This window comes from Dermacentor andersoni, chromosome 7 (genome assembly GCF_023375885.2).
Source record: "Dermacentor andersoni chromosome 7, qqDerAnde1_hic_scaffold, whole genome shotgun sequence".
NCBI lineage: Eukaryota > Metazoa > Arthropoda > Arachnida > Ixodida > Ixodidae > Dermacentor > Dermacentor andersoni.
The window spans coordinates 108,516,889-108,542,999 of record NC_092820.1 but is presented as its reverse complement, the minus strand read 5'-3'; the positions used below and the strand labels follow the sequence as shown (position 1 = coordinate 108,542,999).

The window sequence follows — 26,111 nt, the reverse complement described above, 5'->3', positions numbered from 1 at the left end:
CTGTGCAAAAATGTAAATGACAAACTCACTATTTCGAAAGGAAAGCGAAAGCTGCAAACTGTGCAGAAATGAAGTGACTGCATGAGTTAATACCGCCATTATGCTTTTCTTTAGTTTGAAACCATCCAATTTTGTAAATGTATTTCTGTCATGCTGTTAATAACGTATAACTGTATTGTTTCATAATGCTGCGATTATGTTGCATTACATTTCTTTTCCTGAATTTTGTGTTGTTTACTGTAATAAACCACTCGTTTCTCGAAAAACTGTCGCCATTCATTCCTAGCCGATATTTCCTTCTGCGCTGTCACACACCTGTGTACTTACATTGCTTTAAATACCGTGTATGGCTTCTTTGGCGACTGAATTCATGTTCTGTGATAAATTATCTGACCAGATTTTCATGCGGACACCACGGCGAAATTTACTTGCGTAAATAATATCCCAACATTCAGCGCAAGGCATAATCATATATGCATGCACTAAAGAAAGCCACAAAACTAGAACTATCCCTGTCTCTTTCGGGAAAGTATTTTGTAATAGTAGCTCTTATTAATACTGGTCCCACGACCGAAACGGTAGTACCGACCACCTCGGGATGAGGAGTGCGCTGAAGATCTGTCGAGGAATACCACGCAAGGTGAAACAGACATCCAGGCCCATGTGATGACCCATCCCGCGCGCATGACGTCACGGCGGCGTGCGGAGGCCTTGAGTTAATCTCGGCGGTGACGGCCAAAGGTATGCGTCATTTGCCAGACACACCGCCAAAGCGAGCGAGACCGGCCGTGCATTTGCGCGTTGGCCTGTTTGGTCACCCGTCTGCCTGTTTTTCTATTTTTGGATTTAGCCTGGTTTGGTGGGCTCCCAGCGAATTCTTGCGTTCCTTCTGAACTTCGACATGGCACTACTGCACTATTGGACTACGGCAAGGTGAGAACTTTTGTTCGACAGTCTGCGATGCATTTCAAGCAATTAGGCTTACGGTACGGCACCTATGCTAGGCTTGTGACGCAGTTAACAAAAACAGTGCGGCCGTTGTGGCCCAGTTAATTTGAACTAATGAATCATACTGGGAGACGTCTGCGACGTTTTCTATGAGCCCCAAAATTATTTAACTTATTTCGGTAGTTTTTGGGCATGCTAGTCGCACAGGGTGCTGTGATGCAGTTTCGCGTGTACTGAATCTTTCTGTGACGAGTTTTGGTGCTTTCTCTTACTGCCAACATTATTGTAACTAATTTCGTTACTTTTTGGGGTACTTTTCAAGCGCAGTGGGCACACCTGGCGCTGTGACGCAGTTAGCGAAAAGCAGCTCGGCCGTGGTGCACAGTTGAGTTTCGCGATTTAATGCACTGACAAGACAAGTCATGGCGCTTTCTCTGACGTCCAACATTGTTGAAAATTATTTTCGGTACTTTCTTTTGTTACTCATGAGGCATGCTTCTGCGCCTGATGTGACGCAGCAAAAAGCAGCTCGGCCGTGGTGACAGTTTGGCGCGTAGTGAATCTTACTGCGACAAGATTGTGACAATTTTTATGGCCCCACAACAATTTAAGCCTTCTTTCGGTATTAACGCTTGTCGATTGAAAACGCGACGAACAATTGTCAAGAGTGATAACTCGGGAGTGTATTGCTTGCACCGGCAAAATGCGCAAAAGATAACGCCAAGGAGCTCAAACGCCAGGAACTAGTAACTCGAAAATTCTGTCTTCTGAACAGCAACCACGCATTTGTCTTCAGTGCAACTAGAAGGAACTGTGCGAGCGACCAGCATGGTCTGGTTGAGAGCCTAAGTTGAGGCCACCTCCGTGTATTCGTAGCGTGCTATCGCGTCGGTTGTAGCGAAGTTCTGGAAACGCGCATTAGCCCGTGTATTCGTGCTATTAAAGTGCAGGAATAGTGCTTTTATTTGTTATGCTGCTAATTCACCACTTTTGCATGCTTTGCCTCTACACGCATTATTCTTACATGTTAATACCAAAATGACACTTGTAATTTTTTCAGCTGATGGCATCTGATGGAGCTTCCTACAGGAACTACTGCTGCTAACCTGGTGCCACAACGTTCGAAGAATTTTTCTATGTATTGCACATTTGCCATTGTAAAACAGTGGTATGAGATCGTACAGCTGCAGGATGGTGACGCAAGTGGTTCAGAAGTTTCTAATCACACGCGGTCATAAACACAACCTGTGCACCAGCTGGATTCTATGCCGTCAACTGAAGTTGGATCAATGCCAGAGTTGCACTTTCGACGCTACAGGTGGTGCGGCCGTCACCGGGAAACTGCTGCTATAGGTGAAGATGGCGTCGACTGCACCTATGTCTGCGCCGCGCGTGCATGTGAACCCGATATGGAACTTTTTCCTGAAAGTGCCTGCTGGAGGTGGAGTGCGAGACCTGTGGAGTTGTTTTGAAGAGACCTACTAGCACTACAACGACGCTTGTCACCCACTTGAAGAAACATCTAGGCAAGTACAAAGAATACTCAGAAATGCACCAACTTTATGGTTTGCTGGAAAAAAAAAGCGAGCCAAAAGGGCTATCATTGCAGCTATCCGTGGCTAGTTTGTTTAAGCCTAAACTTCAGTCATCGATAAAAGCACAAGAAATGACTAAGATAGCAGCATTCATTGCACGCAGCCTGCAGCCATACAGCATGGTTGAAGAAGAAAGCTTCATCGAGATGATGCGCTGCGCAATTCCGGAGTATGTCGTTCCGTCGCGGAACACCTTTTCACAAACCGTCATTCTGAACTTGTACACGATGCAGAAAAATGACCCGAAGAAGCGCATTAGAAACCTATTTGACAATGGTGGTGCCGAGTGCTTCACTTTGACAACGGAATTACACCCTTTGGGTCGTATCTTGCCACACAATCGTCATTTGTCTTGCCCGCGTTTCCTTTCTTTAATGCTGCGAGCATGGTACTTCCAAGTCACAAACGGCATGCGAGTTATCAGCATGACAGAGCATTCGTGACAGGAAAGTAGCGTGCGCAGCATTTTCAAGAAAGGAAACGCAAGCAAGACAGACGACAATTATAGTTGTGTGGTAAATATACAACCCGAAGGGTGTAAACTTTTTTTAGAGTATAGGCAATGCTTCCTTTGGCTTATGTTAATGCACCGTTCGTCTTTCCTTTTTCTGTGTTTGCTCCATCAGCATGGAAGTGCTGACCGCAAACACATGCCGAATTCATCACAATACTGCAATTAAAAGGAAAATGATGACGTGTGTAGAGATGGACGGAAATTGGGCCACATCACAGGAGTTCGCAGTTCCTAGCGGCTTGGCGTGGCCATGGCTTGGCCAGGTTGGCTAGTTTGACAACGTCAACGACACGTGCGTCTCGGTGCTGCTGTGTGCTACGCCAGTCAATGTTAGTGTGTGTGTGTCTTAGGCCTGTCGTGGTTGGTGTGATGGCTGCAAACACGAAGAAGCGGACGTCCCTGACATTTGCTGCGAAATTGGAAGTGATACAGCGCGTTGAAAATGGAGAAAAGAAGTCGAGCATCGCCGAAGCTTTCAACATCCCAAGGAGTACTTTGAGCACGCTGCTGAAAAACAAGAGTGACATAAAGGCCAAGGCAGAACAGAACCAGCACACAGGTGCGTGGTGGGTGCGCAAAGCTGCCTTTGAAGACGTCGAGAAGGCGCTGTACAAATGGTTTATCGACGTAAGGGCCCAGAATACTCTTTTATCGGGACCAATGCTACAGCAGAAGGCCAAGAACTTTGTCTTCATTCTCGGTGCCAAGAACTTTACCGCCAGCAGCCGTTGGCTGCAATGTTTTAAGGCCCGCTTTAACATTGTTGGGAAGACAGTCGCGGGGGAAAGTGAGGACGCCAATGAAGACGAGATCAAGAAGTGGCTTGAACAAGAGTGGCCTCAGATTCTTGCCAAGCATGAGCCCAATCAGATATTTAATGCTGACGAAACGGGCCTGTTCTGGCAAGTGCTTCCACTACAAACGCTGAGGCTGTAGCTGCTTTGGCCGTTGTACGCCGCTACTGCGGCGCAATAGAAGGCACTGGACTGTCTCTTGTGGACCGTTTGGACTATGTTGAGGACGCCGTGGTCAAGCACGCGGTTGCCAATATGAAGCAGGCTACGCTGCTTCAGTACTTTCAGCGAACGAAATAAATACTTTGTTTGAAGCTTCATGTGAGTATCTATTGCGCCACGATTACTCTCTCTCTTACTCTCTCAACTGCGTAAGGTGCTCTTCTTTGCATCAATTCCAGACGTCAAAAAGGACGTCAGGCCTCTATGAAGTCAACGTGAGGATTGTGTATGCCTTGCGATGCATAGGAAAAGGTGCAGCTGCTGGGAGAACTTTGTGTGCGATGCTAAACCTCCCGAAACCCCCCGCAAAATTTTCTTGGTACAATGCGGAACTGCTCACGCATGTCACTGTCGCCGCAGAAGAATCAATGAAACGTGCAGCAAAAGAAGCAGTTGAGCTCAACGACAAGGATAAAGATATTGCTGTTACTCTAGACAAAAGCTGGCAGAAGCGCGGGCGCACCTCATAGTGTCTGCCACCAGTGTTGACTCCGGATAGGTTCTCGACATGGAAGTGATGACAAAGCAGTGTTCTGTGTGCGTGTCCAAAGGCACCTCTTCTGATGTGGACCATAAGCATAAATTCCAGCGGAACTATGAAGGTGCTAGTGGTGGCATGGAGACCACAGGAGCATTGTGTATATTCCGAAGAAGTCAGGAGCTAGATGGTGTTCGGTACGTCAGGTACCTAAGTGATGGTGATAGCAAAGCCTTTCTCACAGTGCAAGCAGCGAAGCCGTATGGGGATCGCGTCGAAATTTGCAAACTGGAATGTATTGGCCATGTTCAAAAGAGAATGGGCACCCGTTTGCGAAAGCTGAAAAAAGAAATGAAGGGGAACACCCTGTCCGATGGCAAATCAATCTCTGGTCAGGGGCGCTTGACGGATGCATTGATCGACAAAATTCAGACCTAGTATGGCTTGGCCATCAGAAGACACGTTGGTTGTTTGGATGACATGCAAAAGGCCGTGTGGGCCACATATTTCCACATGACATCCACTGATGTACATCCATCTCACGGTCTCTGTCCAAAGGGACCCGACACTTGGTGCCAGTTCAATAAGAGTGAGATGAATGGCGAGCCCTACTTCCACAAGGAATACCTCCCACCAGCAGTCCTTGAGGCTGTGAAGCTAATTTTCCAGCAGCTTTCAAAACCTGAGCTTCTGAAAAAATGCCTCCATGGGAAGACTCAGAACACGAATGAGTCTGAACAATGTCGTCTGGGAGTGTGCCCCAAAGAATGTGTTCGTTGGTCTCGAGGTACTGAAAATAGTCACCATGGATGCTGTCCTAATGTTCAACGATGGTAACATTGCCAGAACCGACATTTTTAGAGCGTTTGATGTTTCCCCAGGATGCTTCACAGTACAATGGCTGCGGGACGCTGACCGGCGACGACTGTACTTTGCATACAGGGCTGCACAGCTGGTTAGAAAAGAAGCTCGAAAAGCAAGGCAGCAAATGAAGAAGAGAAAGATTGACTCTGGAGGTGACTACGAGGCTGGCAGCTATTGATCCGATACATCCACATGCATTTATAGAGTGCAGGTTTGGAATAAAGTGGTTTTATTCACTTCAAAGCTACTTATCTCGAAATGTCAATTTTCGCTACGTTTGCCCCTTTTTCTCTGGAACCGCAACAGCTGGAAACATTTTTTACAAACGTTATTGCAATGTAAGGGGAATCTACTAAACCAGAATTATAAAACGTAGTTCAAAGAATTTTGTTTCACAAGCTATTCATAGGCCATTTTGGTCTGAAATATGAGTAGGTTAACTAAAAACAAGAACGAAAAAAACCTCTTCTTATTACATAATACTTCTGGTTCAGTAAAGAGAACTTGGAGAGCTAATTTCAACAATACTAATATGATTGTTCTAACCTTAACAGAACCTGAGAAAATGGGTCACAAACATAGGCTAAAATACATGGGAAGTATAGGGCCTACCCTGTCCCCCTCAAGCGTTCAAACAGAAATGTGCACAGCTGGATGTTTTGCTTTTGCACGAAGCTATGTCGGAGTTGGGCAGGAGCTAAAGCTTCCTCTTAATATTGACCCCGTCTTTGACCGCGGCAAAACAAGGCATGGTACGAGGCTGTTTCTGACAAAAAGGCATTCTTTCGCCTGTAAGGCGAAGTTGTCATTGTGATAGCACATGCCCAGATAGGTAAAGCAATTTATTAAGCAGTGCTGTGACAATTTATATTATGCTAAGCAGTGATAAACTGACCTGGTTGGTGTGGCACGCACAGGCAATTAAAGATATATTAAGCAATGTTGTGGCAACTTATATTGCGCTAACCAGTCGCCTACTGATAAACTGACAAGGTTCGTGTAGCACGCACAGGTGGATGGAAGATATGGTGTGTTGAGAAAAAATACTCGCTGTCATAGTTAATATTATATAGAGGCACATTTTTGCTACAGTTTTCCCATATTTTCACGTGTGATGATCAGCAAGCATGCCTAGCTGTTCACAATGTGCCGATCTTTCCTCAGTGCATTGAACATGCACTAATATATATGTTTTATTTCTTTAGGAAAATCAGGCGAAAGGGCATATCAACTGAATCATAAGGCATTGAGTGAGATCATTACTGGAGCCTACACAAGTTCTTGGGTGCCCTGGCGATTAATGACAACCTGTTGGTCGAAGAAAGTTTCCAGGTATCATGCGTTTACAAAGTTAGAATATCTTTACCACCCTTTTACCACTCTGAATAAACATTGTTAGCAATCTCAGCACGCAATGCAACACTATTCTTGCTGTATTACTAATTTTGGGTGATATCCAGCTCAGGCACCATACAAAATGGTACACCGAACATTTAGGGCGTCGCATTGCAAAACGTTGCTCATAGTGGTAATAACATAATGGCGAGCATGTGACCAGATTGAGTGTAATCATGCCGCTAAAGTTGCAGCCAGCCATTTTTATTGCAAGGCATTGTTAAGTTGCCCATATTCGCTTTGTTGAAAAGTGTACACGCTTGCATGTGTAAGAGCAATTATGATTGTGTTACACGCTAATGAAATCTTATGAATGTGCAGGCTGATGTAGTGCAAGATCTACCTGAAGGGTCAGAGCTGCTGGCCGCATGGGATTACACCATCTATACTCAAGCTAGTTTGGACAATGAAAATGCCAAGTCAGAACAGCAGTTCCAGCAACTTTGTCCCTCAACATGGCAGCAGCGCCAGCAGCAGCAGGGAGGCAGACACGTGGGGTCGTGTCGCAGAGGATCAGAGAGCCACAAGCAGTGGGAGAAGGAAACGGCCTGCCACCTCTGTTTTGCAGCAGCTGCTCGACTTACACAAGGAAGAGGCAGCCACTGCTGCGAAAGCAGCCAGAAAATCCAGGAAACTCATGAAGCAAGGGCTAAAGCTCCAAAAAGAATCGAATGCCGTGCAAAGCACATTTTGCAGCAAGAGATAATAAACAGCATAAATTGCTTTGCAGTATATTCTATTTATTAGCCACATAGATTCAGATAGTTGTAGTCACAACCGCAAATTTATGCAAATGCCAAGCTAATAATTTTTGTTGCATCATAAAGTAGCTTACAGAATTTCAAGCTTTCTACAGAGGAACAAATACAATGTTACATTAATATTAGTAATGTAGATACACGCCCTATACATGACATACGATTTCATGGCACATACATTTCTTTCATGCTAAGTACACTGATACTGCAAATAGTTCACCCATTCGGAAAAACGCATGCACATCTGAAAATACAAAAAATCACGGCACAAATATCATTGCTGTCGAAACATTCATACAGTTGAGCACACAAAAGTGGCCTAGGAGACAAAATTCACGTGATCCTTTGGGCCAGAAATGCTGCTAGAGCATTTTGAACCTCTTCGGCACTTGGTGAAGACCGACTGGTTGTGTGCTGTGGCTGAGGCCTGCTCTCATCGACGGGTCGAAAACGCTCAATCCAGTTTGTATTACATCTGTCCCTCAGCTCTTCGTAAATGTTGTGCAGCACACAGCATGCACGGATGATGCGCCTCACATTGGGAATGTCGTTTTCCATGCCTTTGTGCAAAATTCTGAATCGTGCTTTCATGCGGCCAAAGGCATTTTCCACTACTCGCCTAGCACTGGATAGGTGATTAAATGTATGTGTCGGAGAGCATACATCCCCTGCTTGTGCAAATGGCTTCACAATTTCTTTCTGAAGCAGAAATGCCTGATCTGCGAGCAGGGCAGGCCCAATCGACACACCGTAGAACGTCTTTTTCCAGCCGGAACAAGGCACTTGATAAAATCTTTGGGAGGTACGACCTGTGGAATACATCAGCATCATGACTCCTTCCTAGTGTCCCCACATTTGTTAACATGAATTTATAGCTGTGGTCTACCACAGCCATAAGTATCATACTGTACCAAGTTTGTTCTTTGGGTGGACATACCTCTATGTGACAGCCATCTACAGCTCCCACACCTTGAAGAAATTCAGTAACTGCTACAAACTGCCTCATGTGCTCTGCTAGCTCGTGTTGTTTTGGGAAGCGCACAAATCGAGGCTCCAGGCAATGAACAACCATTTCGCAAAACTCCCGGAAGATAATGTTCACGGCACACGGCTTACGCCGAATACATTAGCTACCGTTCTGTCTTCCACAGATGTGGCTAAGCAGTAAATCCCGACAGCTATCCTTTTCTCCAAATGGATGGCTTTGCATTTGTTTGTGTCGACACTCCTTATTGACCTAATACATATCGGAATGTGGTCCAACTCATTCTAAAATTTTCTCTGAAGGCTTCGTCTGAGAGATGAGGCTGTGTTGTTTCCCACGAAGATGAACCCCGTGGGTACGACCACAGGTGTCTTTCACACGTACGCAGTCGCACACACACCAACATAAGACGTTTGCATCGTCTTTCTGCTTTTCGTTGCTCAGAATTCAGCATTTCCACTTCTATGAAAATGTTTCACTTCCGGATGCGCTGCTGTTGCAGCAGCGTCTGTTGAGCAGCGAAAGACACCCAGAAAGATGCCTTCTCTCTGTCATTGGGTGCAGCATCAAATGCAGACTTGCTCAAAGCCATCGCCGCTCATACATCACCAATAACAATAAATTCGATGGAAACAACCAAGCAACCGCTCATACGTACAAGCGATGAGATTGTTGTATCACACTTGGCACCACTCGCCAGCAAAACAAGAGCAATGTTGTAAGACTGCTTTTGCGTGCCACCCAAAGTGTGGCTGTACTTAATTATGTCGTGGAACAAACTAATCCAAGTTTTAGTTTATGGCCCGATTGGTGCATACAGGGTGACCGAAAAATACTGTAACGTGCCTTGAATTTCATGTTATTTGTTATTGTTTGCATTTTTAAGCATCAACACAGATTTTTTCATGTCACTTGTGTTTTCTAAAATAGAACTATTTTTACTGCAATCGGTGCAATATTTTCTAGGAAAAATGGTCTCTGAAGAATTGCGGTACTCCATTGTTGAACACCACAGGCGGGGGATACCTATTCCGAAAATTGCAAGGATGCTTAAATTGCAACAAGTCCAAATGCATCGTGTCGTCAAACGATTCCAGGAGACAGGAGGTGTCAAGGACCGGCCACGAAGTGGAAGGCCTCGAACTGTGAGAACCAGGGAACTGAAATTGGCTGTCAGCAAGAAAGTCAAGCGAAATCCCCTGAGGAGCATGCGAAAACTCGCCCGCAAGCATGGAGTTGGCAACTCCACCATGCAATTACTTGTAAGTAAAGATCTGGGACTCCAGGTGCGCAAACCAGCTAAAGGCCAGCTGCTTACGGACAGCATGAAGGCCTCCAGATTAGAAAAGTGCTGCAGAATGAGGCAGCTGAGCTGTGGCGAAGCCCTCAAACGGGTTCCCTTCATAGATGAGAAGATTTTCACTGTTGAACCGGCCTGGAATTCACAAAACCATTGAGAATTGCTGCCAGTCGGGTCTCCAAAATGTTAGAGTTGAGAAAACCCATTTCCCCAAGAGCATCATGGTTTGGGGTGGGATTTCAGGTCTTGGGAAAACCAAGCTTGTTTTTGACGCAAACAGAGCCAAAATCAATGCCAAGACCTACCGTGAGCTCATCCTGGAGGGTGCCGTCATACCCTGGGCTAAAGAAAATGCAAAAAAACATTGACTCGCGGCTGCAACAATCCAGTGGTGTGAGGCGAATCTCCCAGGCTTCTGGGGGAAGGATGTTTGGCCGTCCAATTCCGCTGATCTCAATCCTTTGGACTTTACTGTTTGGGGTATCCTGGAGCAAAAAGTGTGTTCTTCCAAGCACAAATCCATCGAATCCCTGAAACGTGCTTTCCAAAAGTCATCGAGGCTATTTTGAAAAATTTCCGAAAGCATCTGGAGTCCTGTATAAAAGCAGAAGGTGGACGTTTTGAGAATCAAATGTGAACTGTTTTGCAGAATTCAATGCGCTTACGAATAATAAATGCGTGTCTCAATTAGGTTGTTTGTTGAGAAGTTATAGTTGTCTTTTCGCGTTACAGTATTTTTTGGTCACCCTGTATTTTTACATAAAAACATGTTTTACATATACTGTGTTTCCCATAGCTAACATAATTGGACACACAACTTCACTCCAGTAATTACGGTGTTAGTTCGTTTATTTCACAGAAGATGGCGATTGTTGCCCTAACCGAGGGAGCTGGTGCGCCGTGTAACATTGGCGAACCACGATTCACAATAACCGCAGTTAAATGTGGTTAACTGCGGTTGCTTGTAACAGCAGTTATATCGGCTGTGTAACAAGGGTATCAGTGGCCCATTTGAGTCCTAGTGGTCCTCTCAAAGGAATGAAGGTGCAAGGGTGTTTGATGTGAACATTCTTTCAATGCAAGCTGTTAAAGCAATAGGGAAAGGGCAGACAGCTCTGAATGATTTCTGGGCCACAATGAATGTGTCCCATTGTGGTTTACACCCTAAAACATTCCAGGGCCACTTGAAGAGGCTGTTCAAGCCTGCTGCAGAGGAGACTGCCACCATCTTTATCGATGCCGTAGCTGCTGTGAAGGTGTACAGCGAGATGGAGGTTGGCTTCACTAGATATGTGACTGTTGTTTATGATGGCTCCTGGCTCACACGCGATCATAGTTCCCACATTGGGGTTGGATGCACAACGAAATTCCACACAGGCCTTGTGCTGGACAATGTTATTCTGTCAAACCTTCCTCGGGTGCAGCCTGGAGCCACCAGAGTGACCCCACATACCTTCAGTGGGGGCAGCAGCATCAGTGTCAAAAAACATGTAAGCTGGGTTTTGGCAGAAGGGAAGTGGAGGCTGCACTGCAGCCCTTTGGCTGTTCATTGGCCAAGAATGGCCTGCGATATACAGCAGTTGTCTCTGATGGAGACAGCTGTGTTTTCCAGGCGTTGCAAGATGAGCAGCCATATGGGTTTATAGCAGTCATAAAAGAAGACTGCATAAACCATGTAAAAAAAAAAAAAGAATGGACACTGGCCTTTGCTCCATTGTGAGCAAGGCCAAGAAAGGGGAACCACTGGGTGGCAAAAGTGTGTGCACACAACAGCCGATAAAAACGCTCAACATGGCCTAGCTATCAGCAAGAACATGCAACGACGTTGCCGCAATGCAGAAAGCTGTCATGGCCACATATTGTCATGTGACGTCTACCGACAGTGACCCCCAACATGAGCTGTGTCCCCCTGGCCCTCTCAGCTGGTGCGAGATGAGAGCAGCAGAAGCGAAAAAAGAAGCACAGCCTGCCCATAAATACAAGCCTATGAGCAGAGTTGCCCAAGCCATACTGCCTGTGTATCAGGACATCCACTTGCTGGAGCACTGCAAGGGTGGAAGGACCCAGAATGAAGCTGAGAGCTTGCACTCGGTTATTTGGTCAGCACTGTCAAAGGACGAGCACGCCTCGCTTTTTGCAGCACAGACAGCAGTAAACGAGGCAGTCACGCAATACAATTCAGGAAGCCAAAGAGCCTACTCAGAAATGTGTGCCCCCTTGGGTGTACATGCTGGTGCCCTTGCCGACCAGAGGGTTCAAGAAAAGGATCAAGAATGCCTGAAAAAAGTATCCAAAGCCCACCAAACAAAGAAGCAAAGGTGTAAGAAGATGAACGACAGCAATGATGCAAAATATTACAGCCGTGGTGCTTTCTAATAAATCTGCAGTGCTTTTAAAACTTTGCAGCCTGTTTTCTCAATTGCATTCTTTTTGTCAATCACCTCGCTCATGGAAAACAGCACAACAATGGCTGGACCAATTTTGATCCATTCTTTGTTGTTTTTTTTTTTTGCTGTGATCCACAAGCTGTGCTGTACATGAAGAGAGTCTTGAAATGTTTCTGTATCTTTCCATTATTTAATTATTTCACAATGACTACATGGCTCTATGCAGTGAAGCACAGTCACGTGCATGTCATGTGGAGCAAAAAATTATTAGCACACAAAAAAAATCGAACACTGTCTTGGGGTAGATTAGACATTTCAGCAAACATGCAAAGTATTCCTGGCTCCCTACCTCATTTAGTGACTATGTCAGGCTTTCCACAAGCAAGGAACTTATAAATTCTCATAGAACAAAAACTAATAAAGGTATCTTTATGAAATTTTAGATTTGTCTCTTTATTGCAATATGCAACGTATGTGCCGAATTTCAGCGATTTCTGTCAAAAAATAAAAAAATTAATTCTGATCCCCTCCTCCTCCTCTAACCCTTTCAGGGTCAATGATGTAAATATATGGTGCTGCAACAAGTCCAAAATGGTCGATGCCATATATTTACAGCGCCATCTGTACGTTTAAAAAGCACGTCAATTCCCAAATTTTTTCTTTTCTGGCATGTGCTGCCACTATGTGGGAATACAGTGATCTTTTTTCTCGTGCCTCCCTTACTCAGTTTTCATTGCATGGTTCGTTTTAAAGCTAGTTTGCTCCAGTGCATCTATATACTACCGCTCGCGCATTGGCACGCACGCAGGCGGGCGGTGGTTTGGGTTTTGTTCTGCGAGGGTTTTGTTTCGGCTCCTTGAGCTCGCAAAACTGATGGCTATCTCGTTACTAATCGCTCAAAGGGCGACCACCTGTTTCTCGCTCGTTTAGTGCTCACAGGGGTGCACATAGGAAGGATGCCGCCATGCATGAGTTTCCTTTTTTTTTTTTTTGGAGACTCGCGGAAACTAATCGCCCCTGGTTGGGTTGAAGATTAGCGGAAGTTTATTACACATTTAGATTTTTGATGGGCACACAACCACACATTTTTCTTGAGTTCACTCGCTTACGCAGTTCGATGATGTTACGGCCGTAAATATTAGTGTAAGAGCAGGAACATTTGTGACTTGCGAAATATTCTCGTGTGCACATTTTCTAAGCCTTGAACGATGTGTACAACGATGCATCAAATTTTTATTTCTTGTAAGTGTATTTCCTTTTTATTGTTATTCATGAACAAACAGGACATATATAATAACCTAAAATATTTTTCTCATTTTACAGTCACCCTAGAAAAATTACAACAGAAACGAAGAGAATAACATCCCAGGCTCAGCGATCATCATCAAGAGCAGGAGGCACGAGATCGGCACTCGAACACCACCATCTTGTTCTCCCTGCTTACTGTTCCAAGCTACCGCCTGTTTGTTGGACTCACCCAATAAACCTTTACATTTGGTGGAGGTGCTGGGTACGTACATCGCCAGCACCCTGGTACTCCGATCCCGCACGTTGCACTCGACCATGCAAGCCGACGCCGCCCAACTGCCGCCACCTCTCCCGGCTGCCATTTGCCCCGCCCCGGTTCGCCAGCGAGACCCCCCAGTATTTTCGGGGATGGAAGACCAGGATGTCAAGGACTGGCTGTCGTCCTACAAAAAAGTTAGTGGACCCAACAAGTGGGATCACGGTGCTAAGTTGAGTACTGTGAACTTTTAGCTGGCTGGCATGGCGAAGCTGTGGTATACGAACCACGAATCTGAATTTGAGAACTGGTCCACTTTCAAGGAGGCAATATCTGCCATTTTTGGTCGCCCTGCCGTGTGGAAGTTACACACCAAACAACGGCTGCGCACACGGGCACAGGAACCAAATGAAACTTTAACTGCCTATATTGAGGACATAATAGATCTCTGCAGGTGCGCTGATGCCTCAATGAGCGAAAGTGCCAAAATACAGCATATTATGAAGGGTGTCGATGACGTCTGCTTCTTGCGAAGTTTCCTGGCACTGTGTCTGAAGTGGTAACCCTGTACCACAGCTATGACGAATTGAGAAGGCAGCAGGTTCTCACCGGATGTTCACCTCAGACGTACAACCAACCCCTAGCTGCATTGGACACCATGCCTGACCAGTCATACCTTCTTGCACAAATGAAAGACACTGTGCGTGAGGAGGTGGCCTGTCAGTTGTCTCTCTTGCCGTTTGATCAGCGTCAAGAGCTCCCACAGCAGCAACTGCAGCAAACCTATGCCGTTAGCTCCCGTGCTTCGACACGCCATTCAAGAACAGATTCTGAGGCCATGCCGGTGCCCATTGAGCAGCACCCTGTCACCACACGTCCTAGTTAAGCTGAGGCAGTAAAGTGGCAGCAGCTTCAACAGCCCTCGCCGTCCCATGGTATGTCGTATGCTGCAGCCCCGACTCAGCCGTCCGTGACATGGGCTGCTCCCATCACTGCTAATCCCTTGTGAACACGCGACAACCGGCCAATCTGTTTTGCATGCGGCAGCCCTGGTCATATCGCCCGGCACTCCCGTCGTCGCGCGCCAGGATACACAGATGCCCGTTCACCGAACTACATGGATCGACCCCGCTCTCGTGATGAAAGTCCAGGTCCCCAAACGAGCACGTCTTCACGTGACTATCCAAAACCCACATCTCGTTGCTCATCTTCACCCCGTCGCCACTCCTTGTTGTCCATGCATCGTTGACCAGCCCCTGAAAATGAGGGAAGCTAGCCTCCACAGTTCATGAGGCAAGAACTGCGCTGTCGAAATGCTCAAGTCCTCGAACTTTGCCGTCAAATATTGTTGAAGTTTTTGTAGAATGCACCTGTGCATATGCTCTTGTCGATACCGGTGCTGTCGTTTCTGTTAAAGACGCCACACTTTGCCGCAAGTTTCGGAAAGTGACCACGCTTCTTGAGATGATGCCCTTACATACAGCAAATGGAGACCCTGTTCGGCCTATAGCTGCCTGCAGTGCTCGACTTATTATCGCTAAAGAGCACTACATTGTTGAGTTTATCGTCCTTTCATCCTGCTCGCACGACATCATACTTGGCTGGGACTTTCTATCGTATAATCATGCCATTATTGATTGTGCCAGATCTAAACTTGAGCTCTTCCCGTTGTGTGACATGCCCTACAAACCCGCTCATCAAGCTGCACACAAACTAGTTATAACAGAAGACAGAAATTCCGCCGACAGCAGCCATTTTGCACCCCGTGTTCTGCAACAGCATATGTGATGAAGCTGCATTCTTTGAACCATCATGCCTCCTGAAGCCACTTCTGCCTTATTCGACCCTCTCTATTTCGAATGGAACAAGCACTCTTTGCTTCACAAATCCTCTTCCGTATCCCATCAAACTGCTTAAAGGTGAATCCCTTGGATGCGTGCAACCCATTGATATCGGGCAAATTTTTTCCGTGCAGCAAGATTCAGCTTGACGCGACCTCGACGTCGTCAGTGCTATTAATCTTTCTGATGTACCAGCTGCCGACCTATTCAATTCGTCGATCGCAGACGAACTGTTGCCATTTGAACGCTCTGCTCTTCTCCAGCTGCTCTACCAGTTCCGCGACTCTTTCGAAATTGCCCAACGTGCCCTTGGCCTAACTTCTACTATTGTTCACTACATCGACACTGGCTCCAACTCGCCAGTGTGACAACGCCCATACCGTGTCTCCACCGCGAAACGTCAAGTTATCACCGACCAGGTTGACGATATGCTTAAATGCGACGTTATTAGCCCTTCACAAAGTCAGTGGGCATCCCCTGTGGTTCTAGTTAAAAAAAAAAGGATGGTTCTATTCGCTTCTGCGTGGATTACCGGCACCTAAACAAGGTCACTCGAAAAGACGTGTACCCTTTACCCAGAATTGACGATGCCCTTGATTGCCAACAAGGTGCAAAGTTTTTTCGTTGTTAGATTTGCGTTCCGGGTACTGGCAGGTCCCTTTAGCAGAGGCCGACCGTTCAAAGACAGCCTTCGTCACGCCTGATGGTCTATATGAATTCAATGTCATGCCCTTCGGCCTCTGCAATGCGCCTGCGCATGATGGACTCGGTTCTGCGGGGGTTGAAGTGGCACATATGTCTCTGCTACTGCGACGACATTGTTGTCTTTGCGCCAGATGTCACAACCTATCTCGAACGCCTCAACCATGTCCTGACGTGTCTGAAGACCGCTCAGCTCCAACTCAATCTCAGGAAGTGCCGCTTTGCTGTGTGAAAACTTACAATTCTCAGTCATGTCGTATCAAAAAACAGTGTGCTTCCAGACCCGGCTAAACTACGTGCCGTGACTGACTTTCCCAAACCAACGACTCTAAAGCAGTTACGAAGCTTCATTGAGTTATGCTACTTTCACCGGTTTGTGTGCAACTTCGCCTCTATAATTGCGCCTTCGACCCAACTTTCAAGCAGCGCCTCCAATCTCTCGTCATGGTCTTCTGAGTGTGATCAAGCCTTCTCCACCCTTCGCCGTCTCCTGACGTCACCACCTACACTGCGCCACTACTATCCTACAGCCGCAACTGAGGTTCACAGAGATGCCGGAGGTTCACACAGACGCCGACACCACTGGCACCTGCTCTTCCCACGGCGAAAGCACAGGATGTCGCCTCTTTCATCCTCAAGCATTTTGTGCTTCGACACGGTCCTCCTCGCAAGCTCTTCAGTGACCGTGGCTGCGCATTTCTCTCCGACGTAATTCAAGTACTTCTCCACCAGTGCAATATTGTACATCAGAAGCGTACTGCCTACCACCCTCACACGAACAGTCTGACTGAGCGGTTTAGCCGGACACTGGGTGACATGCTTGCGACACATGTTGCATCTGATCAATCGAACTGGGACCTGGTTCTTCCTTTTGCGACATACCCATATAACACTGCTACACAAGTCACAACCAGGTTTTCTCCATTCTTCCTTCTGTACGGTCGCCAGCCGACGCACACTATCGACATGTTGCTGCCATACGCACCAGATGCCTCAGAATGCACGCCCGTGTCGGAAGCCTCCTGTTACGCTGAAGATTGCCGATAATTAGCCAAGCGCTTTACTATGGCTGACCAACAACAGCAGAAAAACGCCCACGATGATGACCACTTTCCTGCTGCAACATTCGCTCCTGGAGCACTTGTGTGGCTGCATGTACCACCCTGCGCTCCCAACTTGTCATCCAAACTGCTCTCAAATTATCATGGTCCCTACCGTGTCATTGAGCGTACCTCCCCCATAAACTGCGTCATTGAACCTCTTACGCCGCACAGCGACTGTTGTCGATGTGAACATGATGTTGTTCACGTAGACCGCCACAAGCTGCACTTCGACCCTCTTGTCCCCACCTGTTACATCGCCAGGATGGCTCCACCTTTCTCGACAGGGGTAATTATAATGAAGAAATGAAGAGAATGACATCGCGGGCTTAGCAATCATCATCAAGAGCAGACGGCACGAGATCGGCGCTCGAATACCACCATCTTGTTCTCCCTGTGTACTGTTCCGACCTACCGCCTGTTTGTTGCACTTGCCCAATAAATTTTACACAATAAATTTTTTTCGAAATAGCTCCCTCAGAAGAATTGGAATCTGCAATAAAAAAAAAAATCGACCCTGGGCGGTCGCATATGACGAAAAAAATCGACCCTGAAAGGGTTAATGCTAAGTTCGATTGGTAAATAGGAAAAAAATGTCTTTCAAAACGCCATGAAAGCCACAAGATGACCTGAGAAAAGCATAATTTGTTCAAACTTCCTGTGGGCACTGTGGGCGCTCAAGCTTCCTGTGGGCGCTGCTCAAGCTGAATGAGTGCTCTCGCTGCTTTTCCGAAGGGTAGTTTCGGGCCTCTGATTGGGAGGAGCGCGCAAGGCGAGCCCCCCATCTCATGCCTCCTATTAGCTGGTGTGACCGAGGCGGCCATTTTGCTTTAGATTTATGTTTCGCGTGTGCCGTCTCAGTCCTCTGTTGCTCTCGGTTTTCAGTGATCGTCTGCTTTCATTTGCTTTCACGCGGCTCACGAACAGTCTTTTCATCTTGTGGTGACATATCAGGAAACGCTTGCCTAAAGAAGACGTGTCAAGCTTACGGAAAGAAACAAAAGCGTCCATGGAACGCATGGCTGAAGATCGCGGATGATGCCACGCTGCCTGACCCACCTGTTGCGCCCGCATCACTTTCTACGAATGCCGTTGATTCCACTGGGCCTAGCTGCAGCACATCTGGTACCATCGGATTGACCGCCAGCGTGTCCAGTGGCATCCAAGGCTGTGTGGATAGAGTGTACTATTCAGTGGGCGAGTCGGCTGAACGCGCAAGTGTGGCGATCTTGAAAGAGTGTCTGTCATCCCAGTGTGCAACGCACCAGAAATTCAAGCTGCTAGATGTTGAACTGGTGAGTGACAAGGAAAATGGAACCGAATTTGACATTGTGGACTTAGCCATGATAAACACATTGTTTGGGATTGCACTTTGCCCTGAGTGCGGCACAAAAAGCATGACCTTGGCAAAGGCAGACAGTAATGACTTTGGGCTGTGTTCGAAGCTTGTGCTCTCTTGCCGCAGTTGCGACTTGCACGAAGAGCAGTTCCTGTCTCCGAGAGTAGCCGGCGAAGCTGGTACCAAATGAAAGCCTTTCGATGTAAACTTGCGTGCAATGAAAGCCATCAACAGCATCGGCAAGAGAAAAATGTCTCGGACTTTTTCACTGCTACAAACGTTTCGCATCGTGGCTTGCACCACAAGACTTACCAGGGACACATGAAGGTTATGGCAATGCGACTGCTACTGAGTGCGAGGCCGCTAGCGTTGCTTGCGAAAAAAAAAAAAAAAAAAATTGCATGTGGAGTTCGCTAACCCACAAGGAAACGGCGACATTATCTACAACTGCAGCTGGCTGACTCGCGGACATAGCTCCCACATCTGTGTGGGATCTATAATCGAAATGTACAGTGGTCTTGCGATAGACCATGTTTTGTCAAACTTTTGCCTAGGCTGCACCAGCAGGCAAAAAGAAAATGAGGAAGGACATGCTGCCTGGCTCATTCAGCATGCTCCACTGTGCCAGAAAAACACCGATTGTAAGGCTGGCCAGATGGAAGTAGAAGCTGCCCTGTGCTTGTTATAGTGGTCATTAGAGAAGAATAAACTTCGCTACACGACTATGCTCTCAGACGGTGATAGCTGACCATTTCATGCCCTGACAGAAGATGCAGTCTATGACTACATGCCGTATATACACGACTGTAGGCCGACGCATCTTTTTGTTCTAATTTGACAATCCTATGACGAGGGGTCGACTTTGAATCAAAACCGAACCATGAACCGCTAGTAACGGCAAGATAAACGAGAAATCAGAGAGGCTAAGGCATGGTTACAACTTTGCACCTATGTTTCTATGGTTACGGTATATGCATAGCACATTAATTTACCATATTGCATAAATTATGATGTCAATACAGGCGATGCCAACTTCTAAAGTTTGCGCTCCCAATCTGTGTCCATTGGCCACCATACCTAGCGACAAATCCCCCATCATCGAGTTCGGAAATGTATTGAACAATGTGATACAATCGTGGCTATGCTAGCGCCGTAAATTGAATCAAGGAATTCGCTAATACTCATTTTGTTTATTAGAGACCAACAAAACACTCCTTAAATGTGAGTAACATACTCACGAGGTAAAGGTCATGTGCGGCCGCTTTCATCAGCAGCTTGTAGTTTGTTTTGGTATCCCGCAGTGCGGCAGTGGTCGCTTCCAGTTGCTTGGATAGTAGTCATTTTAAAGCGAACGTGTTCTTCTTGCAAATAAAGTTCACGCTCAACCCACAGCGTATGGTTATTCCACGAGCTTGTACAGAAGTTTCTTTTTTTTTTTTTAAAACATTTACGGCGCGCACCGCGAGTGCAAGGCTATTGTTGGAGCTTCGATCATTGATGGAAAAGTCGCCGTTTAGGGGGTATTGACCGTTGACGAAAGAGCTTCTCTTTGAGACAAAATTTTTTAGATGGCCACGTGAGTGTCACTTCTGTGCATCTGTTGTGCCGGTTCTGCTGAATCGTCGTGCCTGTCATGAGTGCCCCAAAGAACTGTCGGCGCTCGTTCACAGCAGCATTCAAACGGGCTGCTCTCCTCCATGCTGAGGAAACTAACAACTGCGCTGCAGGATGCAAGTTTGGAGTAAGTGAACCAAGCATCAAGGTTTTCGCGGGCCTAAGTCAAGATGCTTTCCGAAGCTGGAGACGAAGCTTGCGGTGCATGTGATTGATCTACGCAATCGATCACTGTTGGTCACGTGCAAAATGATCACGCAACAAGCCTGTGTCTTCGCTTCGGAAGCAGGGATACTGAGGACTCAATTCAAAGCTAGCAGGGCCTGGGCCTCTAAATTTATGAAGAGGGCTGGCTTCTCCCTACGTAGACACACCAGCGTGCGCCAGAAGTTGCCGGCCACACACGAGGAGAAGGTCCTCACCTTCCATAGGCACTTCCTGAAATTTTGCGACTCCCGACGGTATTTGCTCGGCCAGATCGGCAATGCCGACCAGACTCCCGTATACTTTGATACCAGCAATACGACAGTGAGTGTTAAGGTAGCATGCGATGTAAACCTACTAACAATGGGCAATGAAAAGCTGTGTTTTACTGTCATGTTGCCATGCATGGCGAATGACACTAAACTTCGCCCGCACATCGTGTTTAAAAGGAAGACGATGCCTAAAGAAGTACTTTATAAAGGCGTTGTGGTACGGGCAAATGAAAAGGGCTTTATGACGGATGATATGGTAGTGGTGTGGCTCCTGGGGCTGGGGGCATCCCTTAAGAGAGACATCCCCAACTTGCTAGTGTTGAACTCTTTCTGGAGCCACCGACAAGGTGAAAGTGGTGCTTCACAAGGAGCGCACCGACATGCTTGTAATCCCCAGTGGCTTGACGGAGCAGCTCCAGCCTCTCGACGTGGGGGTCAACAAGCCTTTTAAGGACCTGCTGCACAGCGAATACAACGAGTGGATATCCAGAGAAAACCGCGAACTTAACCCAAGTGGGCGTGTGAGGAGGGCCTCCTTGGCTACTGTGTGCGGGTGGGTCCTCTCTGCGTGGGCGGCAGTACCCTGCTATGTTGTGGTGCGGTTGTTCGCCAAATGTGGACTCGCACTTGATGACGACGTGCTGTGTGACCACAGCAGCTATGATGGCAGCAGCAGCTACGATGGCAGCAGCACCAGTGAGGACGACTCTAGTGACGATGACTAGTCATCAACTGCGTCAATAAAGTTCTCTTGTGTGAAATGCGCTCGCACTTTTTTTTTAGGCATTCGATTTTGAGGGGGTCGACCCACATTCGAGTGAAGTTACAGTTGTGTAAATACGGTACGTTGTAGTACATTAACAAGGCGAATCGCATTGTTTCATTTCTGAGTCAGGCCGTTAAGCAAATAATCCAAGAAAACCTGGAGGGTGAACTGACTTACGAAGAAGCTTTGTGAAAATTGGGAGTGCGGATGATGAATGCAACTGAAATGTCTGCTCAAGAAGCTGTGTGGATGCTGCTGAAATTCGATGTGTGTACTTCAAGCCGAGAAGTTGTCTACGCGAACACTCTGTGGCCAGAAGAACGCCACAAGACACATAAGACTAGAGAACAAATGGATGCAGAACAGATATCTCTCGCAAGTTTGGACATAAGGCATAAGTCTCCTGTTGGGCAGTACAAAGAACGACTACCGGAGATGGAAGATCTCACGTACACAGAGTACATGACTGACTACAACCGGACCAAGACCCGCCTGATACGAATTCCGGTGTGATATGAATTCGGAAAATTCCCCCGCCGAAATGCATTGTCTACAATGGGCCAAAATTCGGATGTTCCGAACACTTTTCCGCGTTGCGCCGGGTGATACGAACTTGGGTACCGCGACCGTCGAAACTGCCCCCAGCGCAGCGTGCGCCAGTGTTGGTTTGGGATTCCGGGGCAGCAGGGAGGCTGACAAGGCAAGCGAAGCTTTCTCTCTCTCTAGTTTTTGAGGGCAGCTTCTTTGCCTTTTTCTTTTTACTTTGTTGTTACCCGAGGCTAGCGCTGCTGCTTATTGGTCCGTTCGCCCTGCGAACCAGCCAACCCAACCAGTCGGGCGCGATTTGTCCTCTCCACATTTCTCGCGGCCCTGCACGCCCGTTCCGCCGGTCTTTCCGCTACAGCCAGTGCGCAGATCGTCACACCAGCAGCAGCTCCCGCTTCTTTATTCCCTCGCGCGCGACGACTACGGAAGTGCAGCGTGTTGTTTGCATGTGTCATTTTACGAGCATTGATCGTGTCAACCCGAAAGGTACTGCAATCATTACAATGTCACGAAAGCGGAAGGTGCTGTCCTTGAAGGACGACTTGATGACGCTGGCGATGTTCTTAACATTGACGAGGCAGGGCTGTTTTACAATCTTCAGCCCGAAAAGTGTCTCTGCTTCAAGGGCGAAGCCTGCCAGGGAGGACAAAAAAGTAAGCAGCGTGTGACGGTTTTGTTTTGCTGCAATGCTGATGGGTCAGAAAATATTTAACTCACCGTCATTGGAAAATACGAAAAGCCCCGATGCTTCAAGGCAGCCGGTCATTTGCCCTGCACATACAGTGGAATCTCGATAATACGATTACGGTTGATCCGAATTTCGCGATGATACGAATTTCAAAAGTGGTTTGGATGGTCTACGTTATATAGAATACGCTATGATTTGGGATTACACGAACAGTTTCTCAGGCCTTTGCGGATGATACGAACGCGCCAATGACCGGCGCACGTGAGCGGGGCGACACGGCTGGCCTCGGAAGGGGAGAGTCGCCACCGTGGCTAATGCACGGCTGCTGGCACTTTTCACGCCCGCTTCCCTTCACCTCCAGTCCCTGCCGGCCGAGCGGTAGCGGCCACAGGCCCTCCTCTCCACAAGCCTCCCTTTGCCGCCGTAACGTGTGCATAGTGCGCTCGGCACATGGCTCCGCACGAAACCTGCCAAGCCAGGGCGGGTCACGTGACTGACAACTCTGCGTCGCCCATTTTCTGGCAGCTCATCGACGTACGCTAGCGTTATTTTTTTTTTCGCTGTACCGCGCATTCGCGCAGGGCGACCCGATCTGAAAGGAAAAGCCGAATCGCCATCGCCATCACAGGAAGCTGCGCGCTGCTGCTACAGTGAACTAGAATATTTTCCAGTGAAGCGAGCGGAGGGGGCAGCGCCTTACTACGCGCGTCACCGAGAGTGTCTCCTGAAGTGGCGGTGCTGTTATCGACCACACTTGAAGGCGGCCGGCGGCGGCAGGTCAGAGCACGCCCGACGGCGCTTCAGTTGTGCGCTGGCTTTTCGTTCAGTGTGGTTGCATTGCACGAGTGTTTTGATGTGAGTGTACTAACTTCTTGCAAGAATGAGTGCAAAGCAACGGCTCAACCACTGCTATGCCTCAGGGTGCAGCACAGGATACGCAAGAACAAAAAATGCGCGAAAGTTGCCGCTATTCAAGATGCCTGCTGATTCTGAGCGCAGATCCACGTGGGAGAGGAACCTACATCGAGGCAATAAGCTGCTAATCGCAGACTGCGCGGTATGTGAGCTATGTTTTGAGCCAAGCTTCATTGTTAGGGATTATGTGCACCGCATAAATGGCGAGGAAGTTTGAATTCCACGCGGGACGCCTATGCTTACCGCAGATGCAGTCCCCACAATTTTACCCAATCTGCCAGCTTACTTGAGCAAGCTCCCCACTCCCAAGAGGAATGAGAGAAAAAGGAGCAGTGATGACGATGTCACACCGCGAAAAAAGGCACAAAGGCAGGTTACAGAGGTGATCGAAGATGAACCTGTTGAACCTGTGGCCAGCAACGAAGTATGCGTGGCCGCGACTGTCGCTGCGGTGAGGAGAATGGAAGTCCCAGGGAAGTGATGGACGCAGCATGAACTTCAAGACGCAGATGGAGTATGTTTTACATAATGTGCTCTCGACTTGCTGTCAGGTGAGGTGACCGTGGAAAAGGCCGTGTTCTTCATTGCAGACAGTGCCGGTGCCTTGCATGCAAAGACGTTCCTGGTGGGCAAGCAGGTAGCTGGAGCACCAGTGGCAACAATGCAAGATTCTGTAACCACAATACAAGAAGCGCATGATTTTAATATCTGCAAAGGTGCAGCGTCAAGGGATGAAAACTCTCTGATGACCAGCCTAACAGCAAGCTTGCAAAGTCGAATTGAGTACAAATCAAGAATAGCATATAGTACTCGCTGCCAAGGCAACCAAACATGGTACTTCATGTGTCAGTTGCAAGTACTTAAGGAAAGCGCTTTTTAAGCGGCAGTCACACCTGAAAAGGCGTCAGGGAACGAACAGCCAAAATACTGGTTCGCGGTGCCACGGTCCCGTTGCCAAGAAGCTTCAAGCGTGTTCCCGAAAAAACAAACAGCTTTTATCAAAGCTAGACAAGCTCGCAGTGGATCTTCAGGAAATGAAAACTAAGTCCGCTGCAACCCAGCTGAGGAAATACTTTCTCGAAAGATAAGCTCCATATCACCAAAGTAGCAGCTGGCTATAAGGCAGTGCTTCGAAGCATCCAAGAGGAAAAGCCCACAGGGCATGAAGTACGATAAGGAATGGATGCTTGAATGAATATTGCTTAAAATGAGGAGCCCTAAACTGTACCGGTATATGAGGAGGCAGAACATCTTGACACTCCCAAGTGAAACAACGCTGCATAAATACACTGCCCAGTACAGGAGCGGCTTCGAATTTAATGAAAAAATGCTTAATGTGTTGAAAAAGAACGTTGCCCACCTCGATGTGTTCCACCGACACGGTGGAATAATAATAAATGAAATCAAGCTAGCAGAACACTTATCAGTGACAACAGATGCGAAGATAGAAGGCTTTGTTGACCTTGGCCCATAAACGCCCGAAAAAGAAAAAACATTGCCATGCAATCATGGTTTTGTTGTGATGTTTGTGCCACTCGTTGGCAGCTGGACTCAAGTTCTCGGTGTTTTCAGGAGTAACAAGAACATGAAAGGTGACCTGCTGGCCAAAATTGTAATCGAGTCCACAGTTCTTGCAGAAAGAGCTGGCCTCTTAGTGGACTACGTCACATGTGATGCAGCAGCCTGGAACAGGAAAATGTGGCGCATGTTTAATATTCGAGCTTCCTTGAAAGAAGTGGTCTGCAAGAAACCACATCCTGTTGACAGCAGCCGTTTCTTATATCTTTTTTCAGATTTCCCACATCTTGTCAAAAATATTCGAAACAGGCTTCTTGTCACAACTTTTGACACCCCCGATGGAACGGTTTCAATGCAATTTGCTCGAAAAGCTTTCGAACTAGACAGAAATGCTGTACCAATGAAAGCAATGCCTGGCATAACTACCATGCACATCAGCCCCAACAATTTCGAAAAAATGCAGGCAAGTTATGCCTTCCCATTGTTCGGGCATGGACCTTTGCGAGCCTTTTTTCTTTACCGCACTCAGCTAGAGCAGAGCTGCGGTAAACTTGAAGCTATAGAAAAGTTTTTCATAAGAATGAAGTCCTTGATTGCTGTGATGACTGGCATGTGTACAGCTGAAGCCCTCAGGCCTGCTTCTGATGGTGTGAAGTTAATAAAGGATACCCTAGGTTTCCTCGACACCTGGGAGCACCACACTGATAAAAAAATATTTCTGAGCGAATCTACCGCAGAAGGCCTAAGAGTCACGCTAACAAGTACTCTTGAGCTCCTTCAGTACTTGCACGACCAAGTTGGCTACAACTACCAGTTGACATCACGACTGAGAAAGGACAAAGTGGAGAACTTTGGATTGGTA

At 47.3% G+C, this 26,111-nt stretch overlaps 1 long non-coding RNA gene across 1 annotated transcript; it reads left to right on the top strand.

Annotated features, from left to right (window-relative positions):
- The first annotated feature begins 773 nt into the window (after window positions 1–773).
- Window positions 774–10,654, top strand: LOC140219485 (uncharacterized). Its single transcript, XR_011895788.1, has 3 exons — window positions 774–933; window positions 2,009–6,747; window positions 7,132–10,654. It is a non-coding gene; the product is annotated as an uncharacterized lncRNA (long non-coding RNA).
- The last annotated feature ends 15,457 nt before the right edge of the window (window positions 10,655–26,111 follow it).